Genomic DNA, 20,362 nt, shown 5'->3' with positions numbered 1-20,362 from the left:
GAATGAACCGCAACATATGTAATACTGGATAACTTGAAAAATCCATCCCACACTGGTTGCTAGAAGTCAGTCAGATTTAGGATAGTGTTTTCCCAGTCCAATGTCCTCTCCCCAGAGGTAACCAATAAGTAATAAAAGCATTTTCACAGTTTTTTGATATGAAAGGATTTCAGTACTTCTGGTCATTTTTAACATTTTTATCTGAACCTCCTGGTAGTCTTGCTATATTATTATTCCTGTTGAATGTCCTGACCTGTAGATGTGCTATGCTACCATTAATGATAATAACTACTTCAGTCCTTATGGATTCTATTCTGTATGCTTCTGAGACAGCTTTTCCAGCAAATTGCTTAGAGGTGAGTAAGAGGTTTTGGCCTAACTTCAAGTGTAGAAGGGTACATGAGAAAGGAAAACACCATCATATGTAGTGTTGCGTAAATAGCAAAGACTCATAGATGTTAAAAAGTGAACTAGAAAAGGTGGGGCTGGTGAGATGATGGTGAAGAGTATTTGCAGGGATGGAGGCTGTGTTTCTTGTCTTTTGAGGATAAACAGTTAAATCTTTTCATTTCTTGTTAAAATTCTCATGCCAAGAGAACAATTGTAATATTCCAATAATTCAGTTTCTTGTGACCCAGTGTTTTGCTCTGACACCTTGGCTTGCACATCCAGAACCTAAAATTTCCAGATGGTCTTTCATATAAGTTCTGGGCATGTCTACTTGTTGGCTAAGATAAAATTAGCCAAGACAATTCAATTCAGTCTGTGATAGCCAGGAAAGTGATACCTTGTGGTAGAACAAAACTAAATGTTATGTGAGATTTTTTTTTAAAGCTATTTTTATAATAGAATTGTCCCAAATTTTATCAAATATACCTGTAGGTTTGTGTGAGTCTGGAGGGAATCTGATTAGGAGGAACAGGACAAGTCTATTTTGCTTGTAGATAATGACAATACTTAGTGGATACATTGATGGAGAAAGAAGTGGGATTTTAGCATAGCATGTAGTTTATTTGGGTTGTTGCAGATCTTGTAGAAAACAGCAACACATCCCATCATATAGAAGAGAATGGGTGGCCCTGACTAACAATGATCCCATTAAGATAAATCCTTCTCTTAAAGTGAAGACCTGTCCCAAACTCAAATTTCCTTATATTTTTTCCTTTTGCTCTTCTCTTTTAAATCTTCTCCAAATCTCCAGAAAGGTATTTCATAATTTGTTAATCCTTCATGATGTCACTTGTGTTCTTACTGCCTCTGCAAATTTATTGTGGAGTCCCCAAATCTACAGCAGTTGCTTTGTGAGGCTACTCTTAGTTGAACGGTTCCTCCTTTTGACTGTGTCTTGTCTTCTTCACTGAAACCTTGGGCACAAGGGCTAGCTGCTCTTCCTGGTCAAGACAGGAAGGGTTACTCTAACAACAATAAAACCAAAGAAGATTAAAGTAAAAATAAATCCCCATTATTTCTAAGGGTTGCTTTATTTCTAAGCAGATATTCTCAATTTGTTTGTGGTACTCACACCCTGATTAACCGACACAGTTAGTACACTCCTTCACAGTGCAGCTTTTCCCCGTGCTTTGACCTAAACTGGCCTCTTTCCCCTCTGTCTGGAATCTTTAGACATTTTGCTTTCTCTCCCAGATTGTTTGTCTAATTCAAGCTGCATATCGCTAATTTTTTTAATTCATTCTCCCTCCTGGGAAGCTTCCCCACCCTTCCTCATCAGTTGTTTGATCATAATAATGGAACATTGGCTAAAGAAAATGAGTTACATAAAAATCCATGCTGAACTTTACAACCCTTGTAGAAGTGCCCATAAAACAGCTTTCCAAAACTGAAAAAAAACCCCACCCAAAAGCCCAGACCCTGGAAAACTGGCTAAAAACTCTCCCAAATCCAACAGTGCTTAACTTAGCCTTGGATATGAAGTCACACAGAAGTACATATTCTGGCTCACTGCCAAAAGGCTTCCCATGGATCCTCCTGGGTCAACACAAAGAAGAAATTGTCTCAGATCCCTGCAAGTTTATCCTATGCACTCCAAGGATATTCTGGTGGCCAAAAAGGAATATGTTGCCTGCAGCTGACAGCAAAAATGTAATCTAACAGAGAGAACTGAAGCAATACTGAGATCACCAACAGTTTAACTAGGGCAGCAAAGCTCTCAGTTTGCTTGCAGCTTGTTTTCTGGCAAGTTTGGTGGGTTTTAAAGCCTCCACTAAACTCTGAACTTCCCCTGACATGTCCCTTTGTGCTAGATGTAGCAGAGAGATAGCGGACTTGCAAGAACATTCTTTTCCAACCCAGAATGTCCCATAAGAAGACATCCCGACACCGGCCAGCTCTGTGTGTTCAGTCATTCCCTTTTTAAGCATTGCACCAGTTTTAAAATTGCTCTGTGCCAGCAGTGCTTGAAAACCAGCCTTAGTTGCCTTGCATAGCAAGCCTAAAATGCAGTCAAATACTTTTCTACTGTGATGGGAAAAAGAAAAAACAGCTCAGCAAGGCAGATCCAGACTGACATGTCTTGATTATTGTATCACACCTATTACCTGTAAGTGTGATCTGATGGGGATATTTTCAAATCCTTGGTTTCTCTAGTTCTGATTTTGGTTTTTTTTTGTTAAGTGGAGAGACCTGTGAAGGTGCTTTGTCTTAGATTATTGGTTTTGGATGCTAAAATTACTTCCCCTGAATGGCCCAGTAAGCAAGGAGGAGGAATAAATTTTGATTGCGCTCTGCCACCTGTACTTCTGACAGCTTAATTTGTTAATGTCGAGTCTGCAGGCACTAAATGAATGCTCATGAAAGTCTTGACTATCTGATGAAGGGCACTGGCTAGTATGATGCAATTAGCTGAGCTCATTGATTATGATGGACAGTTGGAGCTCTCTGAGTTTTTCTGAAAGAGCTTAATCAAAGACATCAGAATAATAGAAGCTTTCTACATGAGAAAGGCAATGAACTAAGGCAGTTAATTAGATTTTTTTAAAATTGTTGTGTTTATTATACTTCCTATTTGTCCTTGACATTTAAGTCTCGACCACGAATGAACATAACTGTACTGCTGATTTCACTGCAATCAAAACCAGTTTTAATTTGCATAATAAGCCAAAAGTATTTCTTTGAGACTAAGACCTATAATAAAACCCAAAATATTTTCTCACACAGTTTTACAGGAATTTAATATTTTCTCTTAACAGCAAGGGTGATGAAAGTCATTTTCACATATAGCAAATACTGTTTTTCAGATTTAAAAAAATTTTTTTTTTGTATTTTATTGTTAATTTCACCCTGGCCTACTGACAGATTTGATAGAATTACAAAACAATTCCCTTTGACAGGAGGCACAATACTGGCTCACCCAACTTGTCTGTTAGCAACAGAGCTGGCTGAGCAGCTGTCCCCTGTCCCACTGCCAGGAAATGCTGACAGCAACAGCTACACCATTTCAGCTGCTAACTGGCTCCATAGCAAATTTTGATGGCTAACGAATTGCGTAAGTGCTACCCAGATCTGTCCAGATCTGAGGAAAAAGAACAGCAGCTTTGGGATGTTGGCTGTTTGGAGAGAGACCCAGCACCACAGAAAGTTTCCTCAAATGTGTGGGTCACGCTCTGTCTGCAGTGACTTTACCTGGTGCCATAACACAAATCAACCATGCTGTGTTTTCTCATAAAGCAGAATGAAAAAGAGTTTAGGAGACACTGGCATCTTTCAGCTGGCACAGAGTGTTTTGCTATGACAGCAGCCAGCCACGATGGAGCCAACAGACAGAGCAGTGTGCATGCATGTTGAAAATTGGCTGATTTAGTTGCTTATCCACACGTACAAACGAATCCTCGTAGCTCCCTGATTGCCAAGCTATTAGCTATGCAGTCAGGCAGCTCCAAGATTAAGCAAGTCCCTTCAATTTTAGACACTTGCTTTCATAGCTGTGAGGAAATCCATGTTGCTTTGTCCATTTTTATTAAGCTATCAGAGATCTGAATGTGTACGCATGTGGACAGGCATTGTGTAAATCTCCAAGCAGATCAGTGCTGCGAGGGACCTGCCCTTAGGTGCACAGGCTGTGTGGATTGCCAGGGGCAGCCCATTCTCCTCTGGTGTCTTAGGCAGACTTTATCTGTAACAGGAAAAGTCATTTGCCTTTTACAAGCATCAGATGCTTTACTTGGTGGCTTTTTCTAAGTAGCAGAAAGTTATTAACTTAAACCAGGATGATCACAGACATGATGTGGTGAGTTTTAAAGTAAAATCTGATGAGGGTACAAGCTATTGTTTTTTTTTTTGAAAACTGCCCTTTTGATGTCTCCTGAACTGTGCATTGGAAGTTTAGGCCTGCTGGGAAGGTCTCACAGCTAGATACCTGACATTTTGAGAAACACTGCACTGTGAAGATACCTTTGAAAATGTTTCTTTGGATTTCTCTAAGCTTTGCACTGAGCTCAGATGGTCTTCCTGGGCTGGGCTGACAGCACTTTTTTGAGAAACTGTTCTTCATAATCAAGGTGAAGGATGTAACAAGACCTGTTTTCTGAGCTGAAAGTGTTTAACAACCGGAATAAATGGGTCATCCTTGTCTGTACTGGGTCTATACTGTAAACCAGTCTGTAACTTCAGGCTATCAGGCCAGCTGGAATAGCAGCCTTTAACCTATGATGAGTGTGGATGGATGCCACTTGTATTCCAGTTTCAGTGCTTCCCTTCTGCTCCCACGGAGCTCTTTGCCATGTGCTGTGTGAATGGAGCAATCCAGTCAAGCTACCATCTGTAGTGTGGAAGCAGTCAGGACCAGAAAACTCACCCACACAGCATCCAGTGACTTCACCAGTGATTCAATTCTACACCGCGAGGTATAGCCAGACTTTTCAGGTTCTATATTTATTTCAAAAGCAACACGAGTGGATGTGTCCTAGTCCTCCTGATTCAGAGTCTACTGGATCATTCCACCACACAGTCTGCGTCTCCATAACATCAGCCATTTCCCTCATAATTGACGGGAAGTCCGAATGAGACTTGTGTAGCCAATATCATTCTGATAACTCCTGACAAAGCTGCAGAATACAAAACACTATATATTTTTGCTTATGACTAATCTAATAGTAAAAAATACACCTGTCAAAATTCCTGGTATGTAGAAAACAGTAAAACCACTAACACTTTGATGCCATTCCCATTGCGGTTTTCAAGGAAACCGACACTTTCTTTAGTGACTAGCACTAGTTTCCATAGCTGAGAAATTACTTCTAGCTGCCAAAAAGTTTTCTTCCTTCTCATTTAGGTTTTATTCTTGCTTGCAAGTGAAAAATCTGTCTTTAAGCTTCTTTTTTCTATTCTCTGTTTTCTTTAGTTGATAAGCACAGGCAGAAGTTTAGATTACTTTCTGTTCTGTGACAATCTCTCATGATCTTTCTCTAGCTCCAGACCTTATCAGGGTTTGCAAGTGCTTGAACCAGACAATACAGTGGTTTCTTAAATTTTACTGGTGTAACAGGAGTATTCATGGCTGCTGCAGTGGCTGCACTTATTTTATCCATAGCAGTCAACATCATACTTGGGTACCTTGGAAATGGACTCTGTGTTTTCATGCATATCCTATGATTTGCATGAAAGATTGGTTTGTTCATACATGCCATCAAATTTAACAAAGGAAATTTCCCTTTTTGATTGCATCTGCAGAAAGACAAAAATAATTGCTGTGGGCCTCATACTGTGATTTCTCAGTGCTTGCTCTGAGTCCTTTGCAGAGTGCTTCGCAGAGCAGGTTTTCCTGTGGATCAAATCAAGACATCTACAAGTCTTTTGTTTGCCAATTTTCATGAGATACCTCAGATTGAGTCCTCTCTCAGAGCAGTTGATTTTAACATTGTTCCTCATACAAGATATCTTTTCCTTTCTGATTCTTTTACCTTCTTATTATGTCAGTGCTTTCTGCCCTCTCCTGGACCACCATGTGACTGCTTTGATCTGAGGATGTTATTCTGTGCTAAGATGCTCCCTTAGTTATCTTCCTTTGATGCAACAAAACCAGAAACTTTAAATAAAGATTTTAAGATAATGAAATTTTGGCTGCCCTTATTTTGCATGAGATGTCCAATTTTTGGGGTTACATTTTGAGGCTACATGCTTTAGGCTGGATTTCACAGTTTTTGGACTTGTGCGTTAGCACTGAAAGTTCAACTCCAGAACCTCTAGCTTGTTGCCCACCTGTTGTTGGTTAATGGTGAATTTAGGCTAACCTGGATTTGCTTGTGGTAACCTGAAGTTATTGCTCTAGACTGCAGAGCAATAGAGAAAAAGAGAAGCAAGCAAAAGAGAAAACAAGCAAACTACAAAAAACTGAGTTTTAAACTTTCATTACAAATTTTCCATGCAGTTTTAGTGGTGCAATCAAGAATACAAAATTGTGTCGTGAAAGGAAAAAAGAATCTTTCCATAGGTTTCCTTAGAACCTTTTAAAAAATGGTTTATAGCACTGTTCCTCTTTTACAGAATTATATAGGATAGTAAAAGTCCCAAAACTGTTGAAAACAAAAGGAAGTTGCTCTGGCAGGTCTTTTTATGCATAGTTTCTGAACAAACTCGCTACATATTTACATAGGTCTGCTGACAATTTCTTGGTGTTTTATTGCAATAGTGCTGTTCAACATGATGAATGTGGTAAGCAGGATACATTGAATGCAGTCATCAAATGCCAGTTTAGTCAGATCCTTACTGTGCTGCTCTCGCTCTTCTACCTAACTGCCTTTAAGCCTTATTTTCAAACTCCCTGAGAATTTATGCTGATCTAACTCCCTGTGGTAGCACTGGCCTTTTTCTGATGCTGTGGTGAGCCAGTTCAGGGAGCTGAAGAGGAAAACTAACCCTGCAAAGCAAAGCAAATTGTCTTCAGTCCGTGTGGCTCCCTGAACTTGGTTGCTAAGAGATCAGCAAACACTAGGGCTAGTGCAAGTTTAACGAATACTCTGGGAAAAAAAGCTATATTTCAGGAGTAGGGTATCCTAAATCTTACCCAATCCCTGGCTTCTGAATGAAGGGACCATTCAGAAACATTAGTCAGGGTTCATCAATTTCTTTACTCGAATAACTTCCTTGTCTTTTTCCCAAATGCAGAGTTTGTTGTGCCTCATTAAGACACACTTTGATAAAACAAAATGCAAACCAAATAGTTGAACTGTCATAATGGATAACCACGTGTCAGGAAGAATATATAAGTAAAATGTTTGAAAATATAACAAGACTCCAATCTTTTAACCAGGTCATGTGGGTCATTTCATAGTCCTGCCAAATGAGCAGATAAGGTGATGCCTTGACCCTTCTGGAATCCGTAGGAATTTTTTGATTTATTTGAACCAGGATGTGGCTGCAAAGGTTTTTTTCTTAAAACATAAAGCAGAAGACCAGAATTTACTCTCTCTGCATTTACAGTGGCCACATATTTGAATATGTAAAGATATGTGTATAAAAGGGGCTCACAAATGCAGAAACAAAATGTGGATTAAAAAAAAAAAAAAAAGATGGGCAGATAGGCTAGACCTCTAGAATCAAATCAGAAGATATTAAATATATATATTTATTTATGCTGATCATTGCAACATGTAGTCTAAGAAAATTTCAGGTGGAAAGGAATGCTTTGGGAAACTCTAATTTAATCTTAATATATCTTAGTAAATTTAGTTTAATAAATCTTAATATAAATCTTAATTTTTCAGAGCGGTGCCTTCATACCATAGGCTATAGTGCAATATCTGCAGTTGTGACACCTTGGAACACCCAATGTTACTCCTTACCTGCTAAAACAGATGGTTTGCTGAGATACAGTACAATACAGATGATTAAGCCTGGAATTTGCATTCCTTTATTCTTACATTTATTTGAAAAAATAAGAGATTACAAGGCAACAGACGATATCTGCTGTTTGACAGAAACAGCTTAGATATTGTGGCTGATCCCTTTCTCTGATAGAACACTGTCAAGGTCAGGCTATTAGTCTGACACAGCACTGATTGTTTGGGCAGAGGGAAAACAACCTTTTCAACACAACTATGTCAATTTGAATATGAGTAATGTTTCTCAGCACTTAATCTGGGAAAAATTCTCAAAGGTCAAAGCTTCAACGTGGAATAAAAGAGGAAGATGCAGAGCAGTTTGGCAGTCAAGACTGAAAGCCAGAGCACAACTGAGCCTCAGCAAATGTGATTGATTCTATTAAAAAGAAAAACAACAGAAAGAAAAGTAAAAGATGGTTTTAAACACTGGCTGTACTTAGCAGAGTGTATTGTTGGTGTTCACCCTGTATTAATCCACTCCAGAGACTGTGCCAATACACAACACTGCTGTTTTAAAAAGCCTAGTGTTTGGCAGCTGTTTTTCTTGTACAGAATCATGGAGAACTGGGATTACATCTTTTGCCCCCCACCCCCCCACTTGAATGCATTCATTTCCTTTCAGCAGTATTGCAGCTTAATTCTCTCAGAAAAGGAAGGAGTGGAAATGAGGAGGAGGAAGAAGAAGAGTAAAATGTCAACATGTAAAAATGCTATGGGTTTAATTTGGACTAGAAAGAGACTTCACATGTCTGGAAGCACAATAGCTCTTTCAAGGCCAAAATTATCCTTGTATGATGACCTTTGAAACAATCGCCAATGTTTTTTAAGAGGGATCATGTCCTGGCTTAGAATTTGAATGCATTTTCAAGTGCAGTGACAGCTTCATTGTTAAGTTTTTTCCTGCTACTTCTCTCTGGTTCCTGATGAATTCAGAGAAAGCAGGTATGACAAGAAACTGGAATTTTCCACCATTTAGTGACGGTCTCCTCCTCAATGGCCATCATACATTTGTATGTGGGATCCTGGGATATGGGACATGGACTTCACTGCAGTCACTGGAGCTGGGAGTGCTTTACAGCAGTAATGGGCAGCAGTAACTGACTGGAAACATCTTTCCTACATCTTTCAAGCAAAAATAATTCCATCACACACCCTGGATCATGGGAAAGGCAGAGATTCACAGAGATACCAGCATACTAAAATAATCTCTAAGTGATTGCATTGTAGGTAATGAAAATATTTTTGACCTTGGAGAAGATGCAATTCCAAATTGGCTTTTTAATTACCGAGCGTAGTTTACCTCTTTCTTGTCTCTCCTTGTCAAGTGTCTCTTAATATCCTTTACAAGATCCCCCTTTCAAATGGTCTGAAGTAAGAAGAGCAAAATGAGGACAGTGTTGACAACTATTTTCTTAATTATTTACTTTGCACTCTGAGGGAGAGAAAAACCAATATAAACTTATATTTTAGTATTCTCTAATATGAAAATATAGTATAACATATCTCTTATAGTATTCTCTGTTTGTTTATATGTCCTAATAAAGGATATAAAAGGGCGTTGTTTTTCCATGTAAGAAGCCAACTTTGGAGTCTTTGAACTCAAATATACTGACTGTAGGCATCTTTTGACTAAATGTTTGGTAAAACATTTTGTTTCATTCCTGAGGTAAACAGGCAGGGAAGGAAAGAAGCTCACACACACACAAAGGTAGCATGTACTCACAAGTTTATTTCCTTGTGTAATGCGGATCTCATTGCTTTGTTAACGCTGACAGTAGAAAGTGCTAGCAGCATCAGGAGTTTGGTACAGGTATTCTGTATTCACTCTGACAATGAAAACCACATCCATTTCAGTCTTTATCCAGAATGGCGCCATGGCTACTGATTACCTTTAACTGGCAAGTTAAAACCCAGCTGCATTAAAAAAAAAAAAAAAAAAGACTTTTATTTGGAGACAGAAGCAGCACAGCATCACCTTTGGAAAAAACTCTTGGCACGAACAAAGCCTGTATAAAGTGCTCTCCCTTCAGTATCCTTGGCTAAAGACTACTTCCTGCCTTGCCATGAAATATTTAGAGGGTGAGTCACTTACTTAACTAGCACACTGCTGCCTCTCTAACACTCTCAATTGGCGAAATGCATGAGGATGAACTCCAAGCATCTGCACTTTCCCTTGGTCACCCAAAGGTAGTGACAAAGGTATTCTTACAATAAATGTATGTCTCCTATTTTTAGGTGAGCAGACTCTAAGTAGGCTCTTCTCTTTCCTACGTTGGTAGAGAGCTCCTTGCTCATTTGGCAGATACTCAGACCCCAGAGATTATGTGCACAGAGACTTCATTAGCTTCACACAACAAGGAGGCTTCAGCACTGAGACGCCTTCCTGCTCCCAGAGGACGGGCTGCTTGCCTCTGCAGGGCATGGGGAAGACCCATGAAGGGGATGGGCAGAGGTCAGCCCCAGACAGGCAAAGGGTACATTCTTTTTGCAGATGTGATGTGCTCCTAGTCAAAAGGTAAATACTTTCCAAAAAACTGAAAGCTTCCACTTTGTGATTTTGCTTGTGTCAAGGATTGCACTGGTCTTGCAGGGGTGCTTGCAGGTAGCTGCTGTGAGGTGCCCAAGGTGCTTGTGCTCATGTGAGATGTTTGTGCTGTGAAGGTCATTTGGTAGCGCAACAGCTAGGGTGGCTGACTGGCCAAGGATGCCACTGCTGCTTGGGTCACAGCACTGTGCAGCAGCTGGGGAGCTGCTGCCTCTGAAACACCCTGCTCTGTCTTGGTGACAAACACACCTCTGTGAATGATCACCAGGATCCATTCCCTGCATTACTGCTTAGTGTGTGCAGACAGGCTGACCCTGCCACCACACCTGACAGCCTGAGAGGAATTCTGCCACAGCACCAAAGGCTCAGTCCTGGCTGTGTGGCAGCCAGGTGTTAGACATTCTGGTCTCTGACACCGAGGGGTGTGTATGCACAAATAGGTTCAGTTCTTGAATGTCTCAGAAACTCTCTATTTAGCACTTGAAAAGAAATTTAGTACATTGCTTTTTAGCGATTTATTTGTTACTTTGGAAACTCTCTGGAAAGTACAAACTAAGCTTAAGTACAATGATACTACTGAGGAATAGCCCTTACTCTGAATAGCAGCATTCTGAAGCAGTTTTGAAGCAGTTGATTCTGAACTGGTGGTGTTATTGTCATAACTGGTCAACAATTCTGGTCGAGTGATCTGCAAAAGGAATTCAAGACAGAGAGAAAAGCTCTAAGAGATACTATAGCTGACTTGTTTGTTCTTCAGACTTCCCTCCTTCTTTATTTATTTTGTTATAAAGTCTAGAAAGGGGCTTTGGGGACTTTATGTATTAACATTCTGTTGAGGAAAGTGAGTGCTCGATGGTTCAGATAATATCAAAGCTGCAATGAAGTGAATATTGTGAAGCATTTTTTCTGCCTTTCAACTCTAAAATTTGCAGTAATTGGTTAGTGATGATAATGCATGTTGCACAGAAGTCAAAAGCTATAAAGAGATTGATTTTAGACAGGAAAAGAGGAATAGAAATAGGATCTGAATTAAGCTGTGAACATTACAAGCTGCAGTTTGAATTCACCTTGTCCAGGTTTGGAGGCAGATATGAGAGGAGATTTCTAGTTGTTTATTTCTGGAGAAAAAGATCAAGGAATGTTAGTGAGAAAAGAAAAAAAAGAAAAAGCATCATCTCCTTGACCTTTCTATCAGCATATACAACCATTTCACCTGAGAAACAAAAGTGATGAAACAGAAAAGAGGAAACTTGGTGGAAGAGAAGTGAAAGGATTTGAGAGGAAAGTCGGTGATGTTATTAGTGCATGAGGTTGTACTGGTTCTGTTTTTTGTCCTTTCTGGTTTTGTGTGGCTTCAGATGAGTTATATCAGTTGTGTCTTTTGTCCTTTTTAGTGCAGTAACATTTCTCTGATTATTGCAAGTATAAGCAGATTGAAATGAATTATGCCTTAGGCTGGGAAACCTGTATGGCTCTTACCTTGGGGATAGCAGGGTCCTTCCGTGCAGAACAGATAACTCAGTAATATCTTTCTCAGTTTTATTTTCCTCCTGTGTTTAACATGGTTACTACACATGCTAGCAGCAAGCCCACAGATCCACATATTGGATTTTCCTGTCTATTCCCAAGATTGCACAGATGGGCATGTGACAACTTGGGCTGAGCCCCCAAAGGAAGTATCAGGGTAAGTTATAAGTCATCTACAAAGTGATGACTTTTTTTATTTTTCAATGTGTTGCAAACATATATGCTCATCTTGCTAGTAGTATATCGATAATAACTTAGTCTGTTCTTGTTTTTTTGATATTGTTCTTTTAAACCAGACAGTCACATGTGTACACATCTGCTACATAACAGTCCATTGCCATCCTCAGCTTCTTAAAAGTGCTGGAGGTATCAGTTCTGAAACGTGTCAGCTTCTTATAAAGATTTGGTCAGATCCCACTGCCAACACCTCTGGATTCTGGGAAGCAGGTCCCTCCTGCATGGATCTGATGACCTCTAAGCTCTTTCCTCATCTAGGAAATCTTTTTACCAATTCTTCCCATGGATTTCCACCTTTCCCTGTAAAGTAACGTGATCTACAGAATAAGACATTTTCCAGGCTTCTCCTGTGACATTGTTTATGGTGCAGGAAGAAAGGGAACACACCTTTCAGCTTGACCCTGCTCCCCAAGTCTGTCACTCAAACCTCCATCAGCACCAAGCAATGCTGAGCTCCTCAAGAAGTTGCAAGGAGATGGGATTGGAACTTATCATCTGGAAAGCAGCTCAGCAGTAAAAGACCTTGGGGTTCTGGTATACAAAAAGTTGAGCATGAGTCAATCTTTGAAGCAATGAAGGCTGTCTTAATTTTGGGCTACATTACCACAGACTTTAGATTAAGTGGAATAACTGCTATCCCTCCTCCACTATTTGACCTGGTGTTTTGTTAAAGGAAATTTAAATAGTAGTATGACTTTAAGTACAGTCCCTGTAGAGTAGTGGCTGTAACAGGTACAGCAAGAAAGAATTACATTTAAGTAAACATTTCCTTCCACTGCTCCTCTTGATGGGAGGTACCTGGGTGACAGGTAGTCCTGCTCCCTTCTGAACAGCAATGCCCTCTTCATTCAGAGCATCGCCCACTCAGAGGTAAGTTCTTGTCCTCTGCTGCATTACATGCATTTTTTCTTGTAAAAAGCAGAAGTCTCTGCTACTGGTGGGGCACAATGGCAAGAAGAGGGACAAAGACATAGAGATCAGCTTTTAAATTTAAGCTTGTGTACCATTAAGTGGTGTTTTCCCTGTGAGGCAAATGTCTGTAGCTGACAGAACCTGCAACTGAAGTTGTTTGACAAAAAAAGAGAAATGTATAGATGGGGAAACAGATGGCAGAAGGAAAATGAGTGAACAATAAAATAAATGTGTTTTTACAAAATTGCCAACACTAAGCTGCCTCAGATGCTTATATCCACACCTCTGTGGTGCAGAATTAACTTGATTTATTTTTGGAATGCAGTAAGTAACATGTAAAAATAGGATTACATAAACCTTTCACAGGAAGACAAAATTTCATAAAATGATGGCATTACAGTGTGTTTCCACATGTTTGACATAACTCAGACATTAAGGAGAAGATTGTCAAAATAACTTCCAAAAATGTCAGGGAGACAATTTGCTGAAGCTTTTTAAAAAATGATGACATTTGCTCTTTCAGAAGCAGACTGGTACTGCTAGCTACCTCAAATTGTACTTTATTCTTAACCCTGAGAAAGCTTATGCCTGGATTCAGTTTAATGACTATCGATTTCAATAGCACTATTGGAAATAAAGAAGTAAGATAAGGACCTATATTTAAGCTCTTCAGGATCAAGGGCTTCTTTTGCTGAATTTGTATTGCTCCAGATGAAACATATGAGACATAGGGACACCATGAGACACAATTTGATTATATTTTTTTAGAGATTCATCATTTCATTAAGTTTCTAATTTGTAAAAGAAATAACCATAATCTGCTCTTTGTTTCTTTATGCTGATGCTTTATAGCGACAATGACAGAGTTACTCATATAAAACATTGCCCCTAAAAAAAATTGTCAGAATTACTGTTTTCTCTACACAGTCCTGTTTACAATATTTTACAGCAGGAAACTATTCCACTGACATTATCTCTTCAATTAGGCAAGCCTGCTGTGCTATTGGTAATTGCGAAGTGGATTATTGTACCAACATAAAGAAAGCTTTTCTCCAACATGTGTATGAAAGCATTGTAAGTGTGGGAATTATGCCCACAGTTTGCCTCTTCAGAGCTTATTAATGTTATATTTCAGATATATGGCGATATTCAGTCTATATTCAAGTGTCAGAATAAGCTGAGCAAGAATGACTACAGGACTCATAAGCAGAGCTGCAGCATACTCCATTTTAGGAATTCATTCTGGTTTCTAATGTGGGCAGAAAATGAAATGGTTTCCTGACGGTGTCTGGTCATAATGTACAGCAGTGGGCTCCAGCAGCAATAAATATTCACTGTCCTAGATGGTAAAAGTGTGGCATTAACATATTTATATTGGACCAGTAACCATTATAGCAATATAATTATATTAATAATGAGAATGAATGATCCAGCTTCAGAGATTGGGTCCGTGCCCTGTTTGCTTTACTGGTACAGATGAGTCCTTGGGGATTAGTGTGCCTGGACTTAGACTTGTCTTTGTGCCAGCTCTGTGTGCACTGATCCCATGCTGTCTGGGAAGGAGCACTTGTCAAATCCCTTTGCATTCAGGCTCAACATCCAATGCACAATCCAATGCAAATGTTGTGCCTGCAGGACATTTGAAATGAAGCCACTGTCTGTATGTGCCCAGGCTCCCTGGTAAGGGAATTTATCTTTACAGCAGATGCAAGCTTAAATATTTCCCATGCCTGATAGGATTCATGTCTGAAAGTCTCATTTTGCAGGAGAACACCTTAAATATCAGGTGGTGCAGAGAGTTTAGGGCCTTTTAGTGCCTTGTAGGTCAACTGTTGTCCTCACACCAAATCACACAGGTCAAGGTCTATATCTAGCAAAAAAAACAAACCAAAAAAGACCCCCAAAAAACCATCACCAAACCAAACCAAAAAAATCCCCCAAGAGTTCTGGGCTTAGTCCTGTCCCTAAAGCAAAGTAGCACAATAAAGAATTTGTATTCATGGGCTTATCTTTTCCCTTTAAATAAGAAGATTGCATAAAACCCAGCTGAAATAAATCCTTATCTTGTGCTATTCTCCAAACCACGGCAAGAGGAGCCAAAACTGGGCCATGAACCATGATAATAATTTAAGAAAATGTATGATCATGCTACAGAGGCTGGGTCCATGCCTTGTATGCTTTACTGGTACAGATGAGTCTTTGGGGGTTGGTGTCCCCAGCTGAGGAGACCTGTTTCTTGCCTTTGTCCCAAAGCCCCTTAAATGAAACAGCTGCCGGCTGTAACATGGGAAGGTAAGACTTCCTACTGGTGGAGAAAGGCATGTCTTAATCAGTTCTTTCAGGTGGCAATTGTGTGAAAGATACTGGGCTGGGTTATGTGTTATTTCAAACTTGGACCTGAAAGCAGTGTGTGTACCCATGCATTAGAACTCCAGGCAAGAAGATGTTTCTGTAGGTATAGACCTGCATGGAACTGCCATGTCCTGTTGGACCCCAGGAGAAAAGGGGAAATTTGGCTGAAGTGGGATACTTCTCTCTTCTTGCAGGACTTGCTGTGGTTTCTGAACTTTTGCCATTCAGAGGAAAAATGAAACAGATACAGTTCAGAGGTTTTCAAAAATTAGAAGAAATCAACTCATCCCAAACCCCATTCCACAAACCCTCTCTACCCTACCCAGGTGAACCCAAGCAAACAACAAATTGCTGGTCAGGGCACTCATCTGAAACATCTAAATGCTGGGTTTAGGACCTTGTGCTAGATTTCCCTTTGTGATAAGGAACTAGGACTTGCTATGGGTTCTCCAAGTTGGGACAAGCAAGCTGTAAAGTCTGTTTGCCTCCTCAGTCTCATGCTTATTTAATGATTTCTGCAATATGGAGTTGCTGTATGGAGAGAAGGGTTCACAGGCAGTAATCACATCCAAGGTCCTACCCAGGCTGTGGGACCCTTTGTGTTACTCCTTACCGTCCTTTCCTCACTCCCAGGAGAGTATTATTCTGTGATAGAGACTTCTCAGACCTAAAATCCCATTCCGAGTCTTATAAACTTTTCTGACTACCTTTTTTTTCCAAGCAAATCCTTCCATCAACTTGTTTTTGACAGTGATGTTTCTCCACAATGAAAGAAACAGCATTGACTCATTAGAAAATCCCTTCAGGTCAGACTTTTATTGCATTGTGCTTACAGATCTGCAGGGAGTGGGGAACTATGCATAGAAAATTTTGCTGATGTTCTTGTTTTTCAAAGGCTCTAACACTGCATGACAAAGGAAGGCAAAGATGCTTTTCCTAAGTGAATATGCTTTAGAGTGGAACAAGAGATATAGCATCAAAATCATCTCTCCCAAAACACAAGGTGACACACTGACATTCCAAGAAAATGGCAACAGATCACTCTGCCAGTATGTGGTGACGGGTTCTTAGTTCTTTGTGTGATTCATGATGATAGCTAGATGTCAGATCTTTGCTGCATACCAGGGAAGAAAGGAAATATAATAATAAAAAATAATCTAGTGACTTCTGACAGGAAAAATCTGAGACAAGGATAACCTACCTAAAAGAAGCTACATATGTTAAATCCACTAATTTTATGTTATTAGGAGTACTGAATAGATGTGTCAGATTGCATGAAAAGTGCAACATTTTAATGTATAGCTTTTTTTGTTTCACTTTCCATTTATGTGATCCAAAGCTACTGCATTTTTATGGGACTTTGTAGGAAGCCAAAGGCTAATATTTCAAGAGCAGAGGTGTCAGCGAGGAAACTGAGCTCTGAAAGCCAAAATCACCTACCATTTAGGCCAAGACCTTATCAACCAGAAATATTTGGTTGCCTCTTTGAATTCCAGTGACATCTTAAAATACACCATCCACTTTCTGCCAAACATATTGCTACTGGATATACTAAAATCCTCCTAATAGTTGATAATGCCCTGTGGAGCCACGTGGAATCTTAGGCCAAACTCAGAACTGTTGTTTAGCCAGGTTTTTTTAAGAGCAGAGATAGAAATAGCTGTGCCAGACCAGGACCAATAATCCATCTCCCCCTGCATCCTGTCTCTGGCAGCAGCCAAGAGCAGGCTTGCTGGAAAGCATACAGGAGCAAGAGTGTCACATAGCAATACTTCTCTGTGGTATTTTTCTTGACTCCAAAAATTAGTGCTGAACAGTCTTCTGAGCCAGTGTTGTCATCTTTATATCATATAATCCTCAATGGATTTTTTTCTTCCTTGTGTTTTTCTGGTCAAATTCTGAACTGGTCTCAATTTTTTGCTTCCCCAGTGCCCTGTTCCAAAGGACTGCTGCCACCAGCCAGGGATATTTGATGCCTCCCGGTGCTTAGGGGATTTCTTCACTAAGAATTTATTTATGCAACTACTTTCCAATCACAAGTGTTGCAAAATCAGTGGGCACTTTTCCTGTGGATATCTCTGTGTTTCAGATTCCTGTTTGTAAAATACAGCCACGTTCTCACAACATGTAAGGATGCCGCTTATGAATCACTCAGATGCTGTGCCAAGCCTGTGGAAAAACCCATTGGGAAAATGAACAACTGAACAGCATGCTGTACATGAGTCTGAGGCCCAGATAGCGAATAATGAGGAGAAAATAAATTATCAGTGGGATGCTCATTAAATGAACACCATCCTCTAGTGTACTGAACAAGCACAGACAAGCTTGTTATCCTTTTCTGTAATTAGAAGCAGTGTCCTAATTGATGTGCAGAAATGTGCCAAATTCAGGTGATTCACATTTGACTTTGCCATCTTAAAGGGTTGTTTCAGTGTAGCTTGTGCATCTTCATGTCCCATCTCTGAGATAACACCTTTCACTTAAAGTGAGACAGCTGCTAATTACAAATGGATATTGTATTTTTCCTTTTCTAAGTTCTAGAGCACACAAGAGATTCAGTTTTGAGAGCAGCAGCTGAGTTGTTTTTATCTGAGGATTTAATTTCCCAACCTACCCATTGTGTTATGGATAGGCCAATGCAAATATTATTTCTTTAAATGAAAAAGACCACTGATAACTACTGTGACCTGTAGCGATCATATGTGCTAGGTTTAACCGGAGTGTTTATCAGGCTTATCCTGGTAATGAAAACCAGCTGCTTTTCAGTCACACCAAGTTGTTCATAGCTAGCAGTTCCTATATCAACCAAACTGCGTTTTGTACAAGGAAATGTTTTTGCAAGATGTCCCAGGCTGGTAAATACAAAAGGGATGGATTTAGAAACATCTCGGAAAGCAGCACCCTCTGACTTTTATGTGTATATTTGTAAATACTGAGGGAAGAGTCAAAGAGTGGTGCCAGCTGTTTTAGCAAAGAACTAGAAGCGAACAGATCCAGAAGAGATCTAAGTAGATTTCTAAAATAAATGCTCCTTGTTCTGTCAGCTGTTTTACTTCTGGTTTAGAGCTGACATAAGCCTCCTGGTGATGTTTGAACGATTGCCTTTTTTCTCCCCAAATCTTGCTTCCCTCTGGGTAAAGCAAGGTATTACTGTTCCACAGGTGTCCTCCGGACCTGGCAAAAGAGTAGTAGTGGAAGTTAATACTAGTGAAGGTGGAATCTAAATGCATAGGAAGATGAAAATTCAATAATCCTCTCCAAAAATTCAATAGTGCTATAATTCAATAATATAATTCAATAGTCCTGTGGCAACTAGGCAATACTCCATCATGGTCTCCTGTGAGGCTGAAAAAATTATGGGAAATAACCATTTCTGAATTTCAAATTAAAAAACAAGGCAATATAAAGATAAAAAATGAATGGGTGAAGCAAGCTTAGGTAAATATAAATGGTGATAAAATAAAATTGTTTCAAGTTTTCCGGGTATAAAAATATCTTTGAACATTACCTCCCAGCACAGGCATAGAAAGATGTGTCAGCCATATGTCTAGAATGGCAGAACTGAAGAATAGGAGATATCACAGCCAAAGTAATTACAATGGTTACTCTTAGGCCACAACCTGGAGCTGAAAATGTGGTATAGCTAGTTTCTTAGTGACAGCAGCTGACCTTTTCTGCAGCAAGGGAACACACTGAGGAAAACCCCATCTGAGCCAAAAAAAAGTCTCACGAGTTTGTTTTTTTAGCTGTTAATACAAATAGCTATTGCCCCACAGCCTCTTTCTTGCAGGAGGTGCAATTTTCTGCTCATGCTGAGGGAGGCAGAAGCAAAGTGCAGCATAAGTGGTTAGGTCCTACATCCACGCTGTGCCATTTCTGACGTGTGGCATTTTCGACGCGTGGCATTCCGGAGCTGAGCTGTACATCCGATGCTCTGTGTGATTATGCAGAAGGCAAGGGAAGACACATGAAGCCAAAAGGAGAAATCCCTGGCAGTGTATAACTTTGGGGGCCCGGTGGGAAAGGAAATCTGCTGTGTGGTTGCCATGTGGTTGTATCTTCTCCTTCCCCTCATCTCTTTGTTCCTCTACAATGAGACAGTAGAATGCAAACTGCAGTCCTTGGGTAGGCATCCTCTCCAGGCAGGCATACATGGGCGATTTGGGGTTGCCCTTCTGAGATGCCCAATTCCAACAGGTGGCAGAAAATGGAGACTACATTCCCAATCCTAGTTATTACACACTTGGATTTTGGCACTAAAACATGTAGAATGTTGCCTCCCTCAGCAGTTTCCACTGCTTGGCTTTGATGGCAGCAGTCTGTGAGGATTTGGTTTGGCAGTTCTTTAGCACTAATTTTTCTGCGGATATTTGGAAGTGGAGGAAGACGGACGGCTGATGGCAACTGTGGAACTTGGAATCACCAGTGACTGGTGGCTTCCTCAAATGAGACTATACACCCTCATGCTGGGGCTGCACAGCCATAACTTGTTCCACTGGTCTGGCTTTCTGCAACATGTGAGAGTGAAGCCATGGCCCCAGCACAGGCTGCTGACCAGCAAATCCAGCCTGCAGGAACAGTCCATTCTCCTGCTCCCTCACAGGAAGGAAATGCCTCCTTTTTCACCTGCAGCCTGCTTCTGATTGCAGTGGTGAGCATGCTTGCAACGAGAGATCTTGCTTGACATTGAGAGAAAAAATGTCAAAGATAGGTGGTAAGAATAATATGAAAAGAAATTATGGATGACTCTCTTGTTGTCCCAGCACAACACTGTAGGAGCAGCATTTGGTAGCTGAGCTTTGGGCATATTTGACTTGCTAAAAATTGCTCAGGAGGGGCATTCTTAGGTACAAGGTCTGCATGTTGCACTGTGGGGGCCCCAGGCAACTTGGTCCTGACTGAGGGGGGAATGAAACCTATAGCAAACAGGAGCTAACTCACAACAGATTTGTTG

The sequence above is a fragment of the Aphelocoma coerulescens genome, chromosome 3 (genome assembly GCF_041296385.1).
Source record: "Aphelocoma coerulescens isolate FSJ_1873_10779 chromosome 3, UR_Acoe_1.0, whole genome shotgun sequence".
NCBI classification, from domain to species: Eukaryota; Metazoa; Chordata; class Aves; order Passeriformes; family Corvidae; genus Aphelocoma; species Aphelocoma coerulescens.
Note: the sequence above shows the minus strand (reverse complement) of the source record.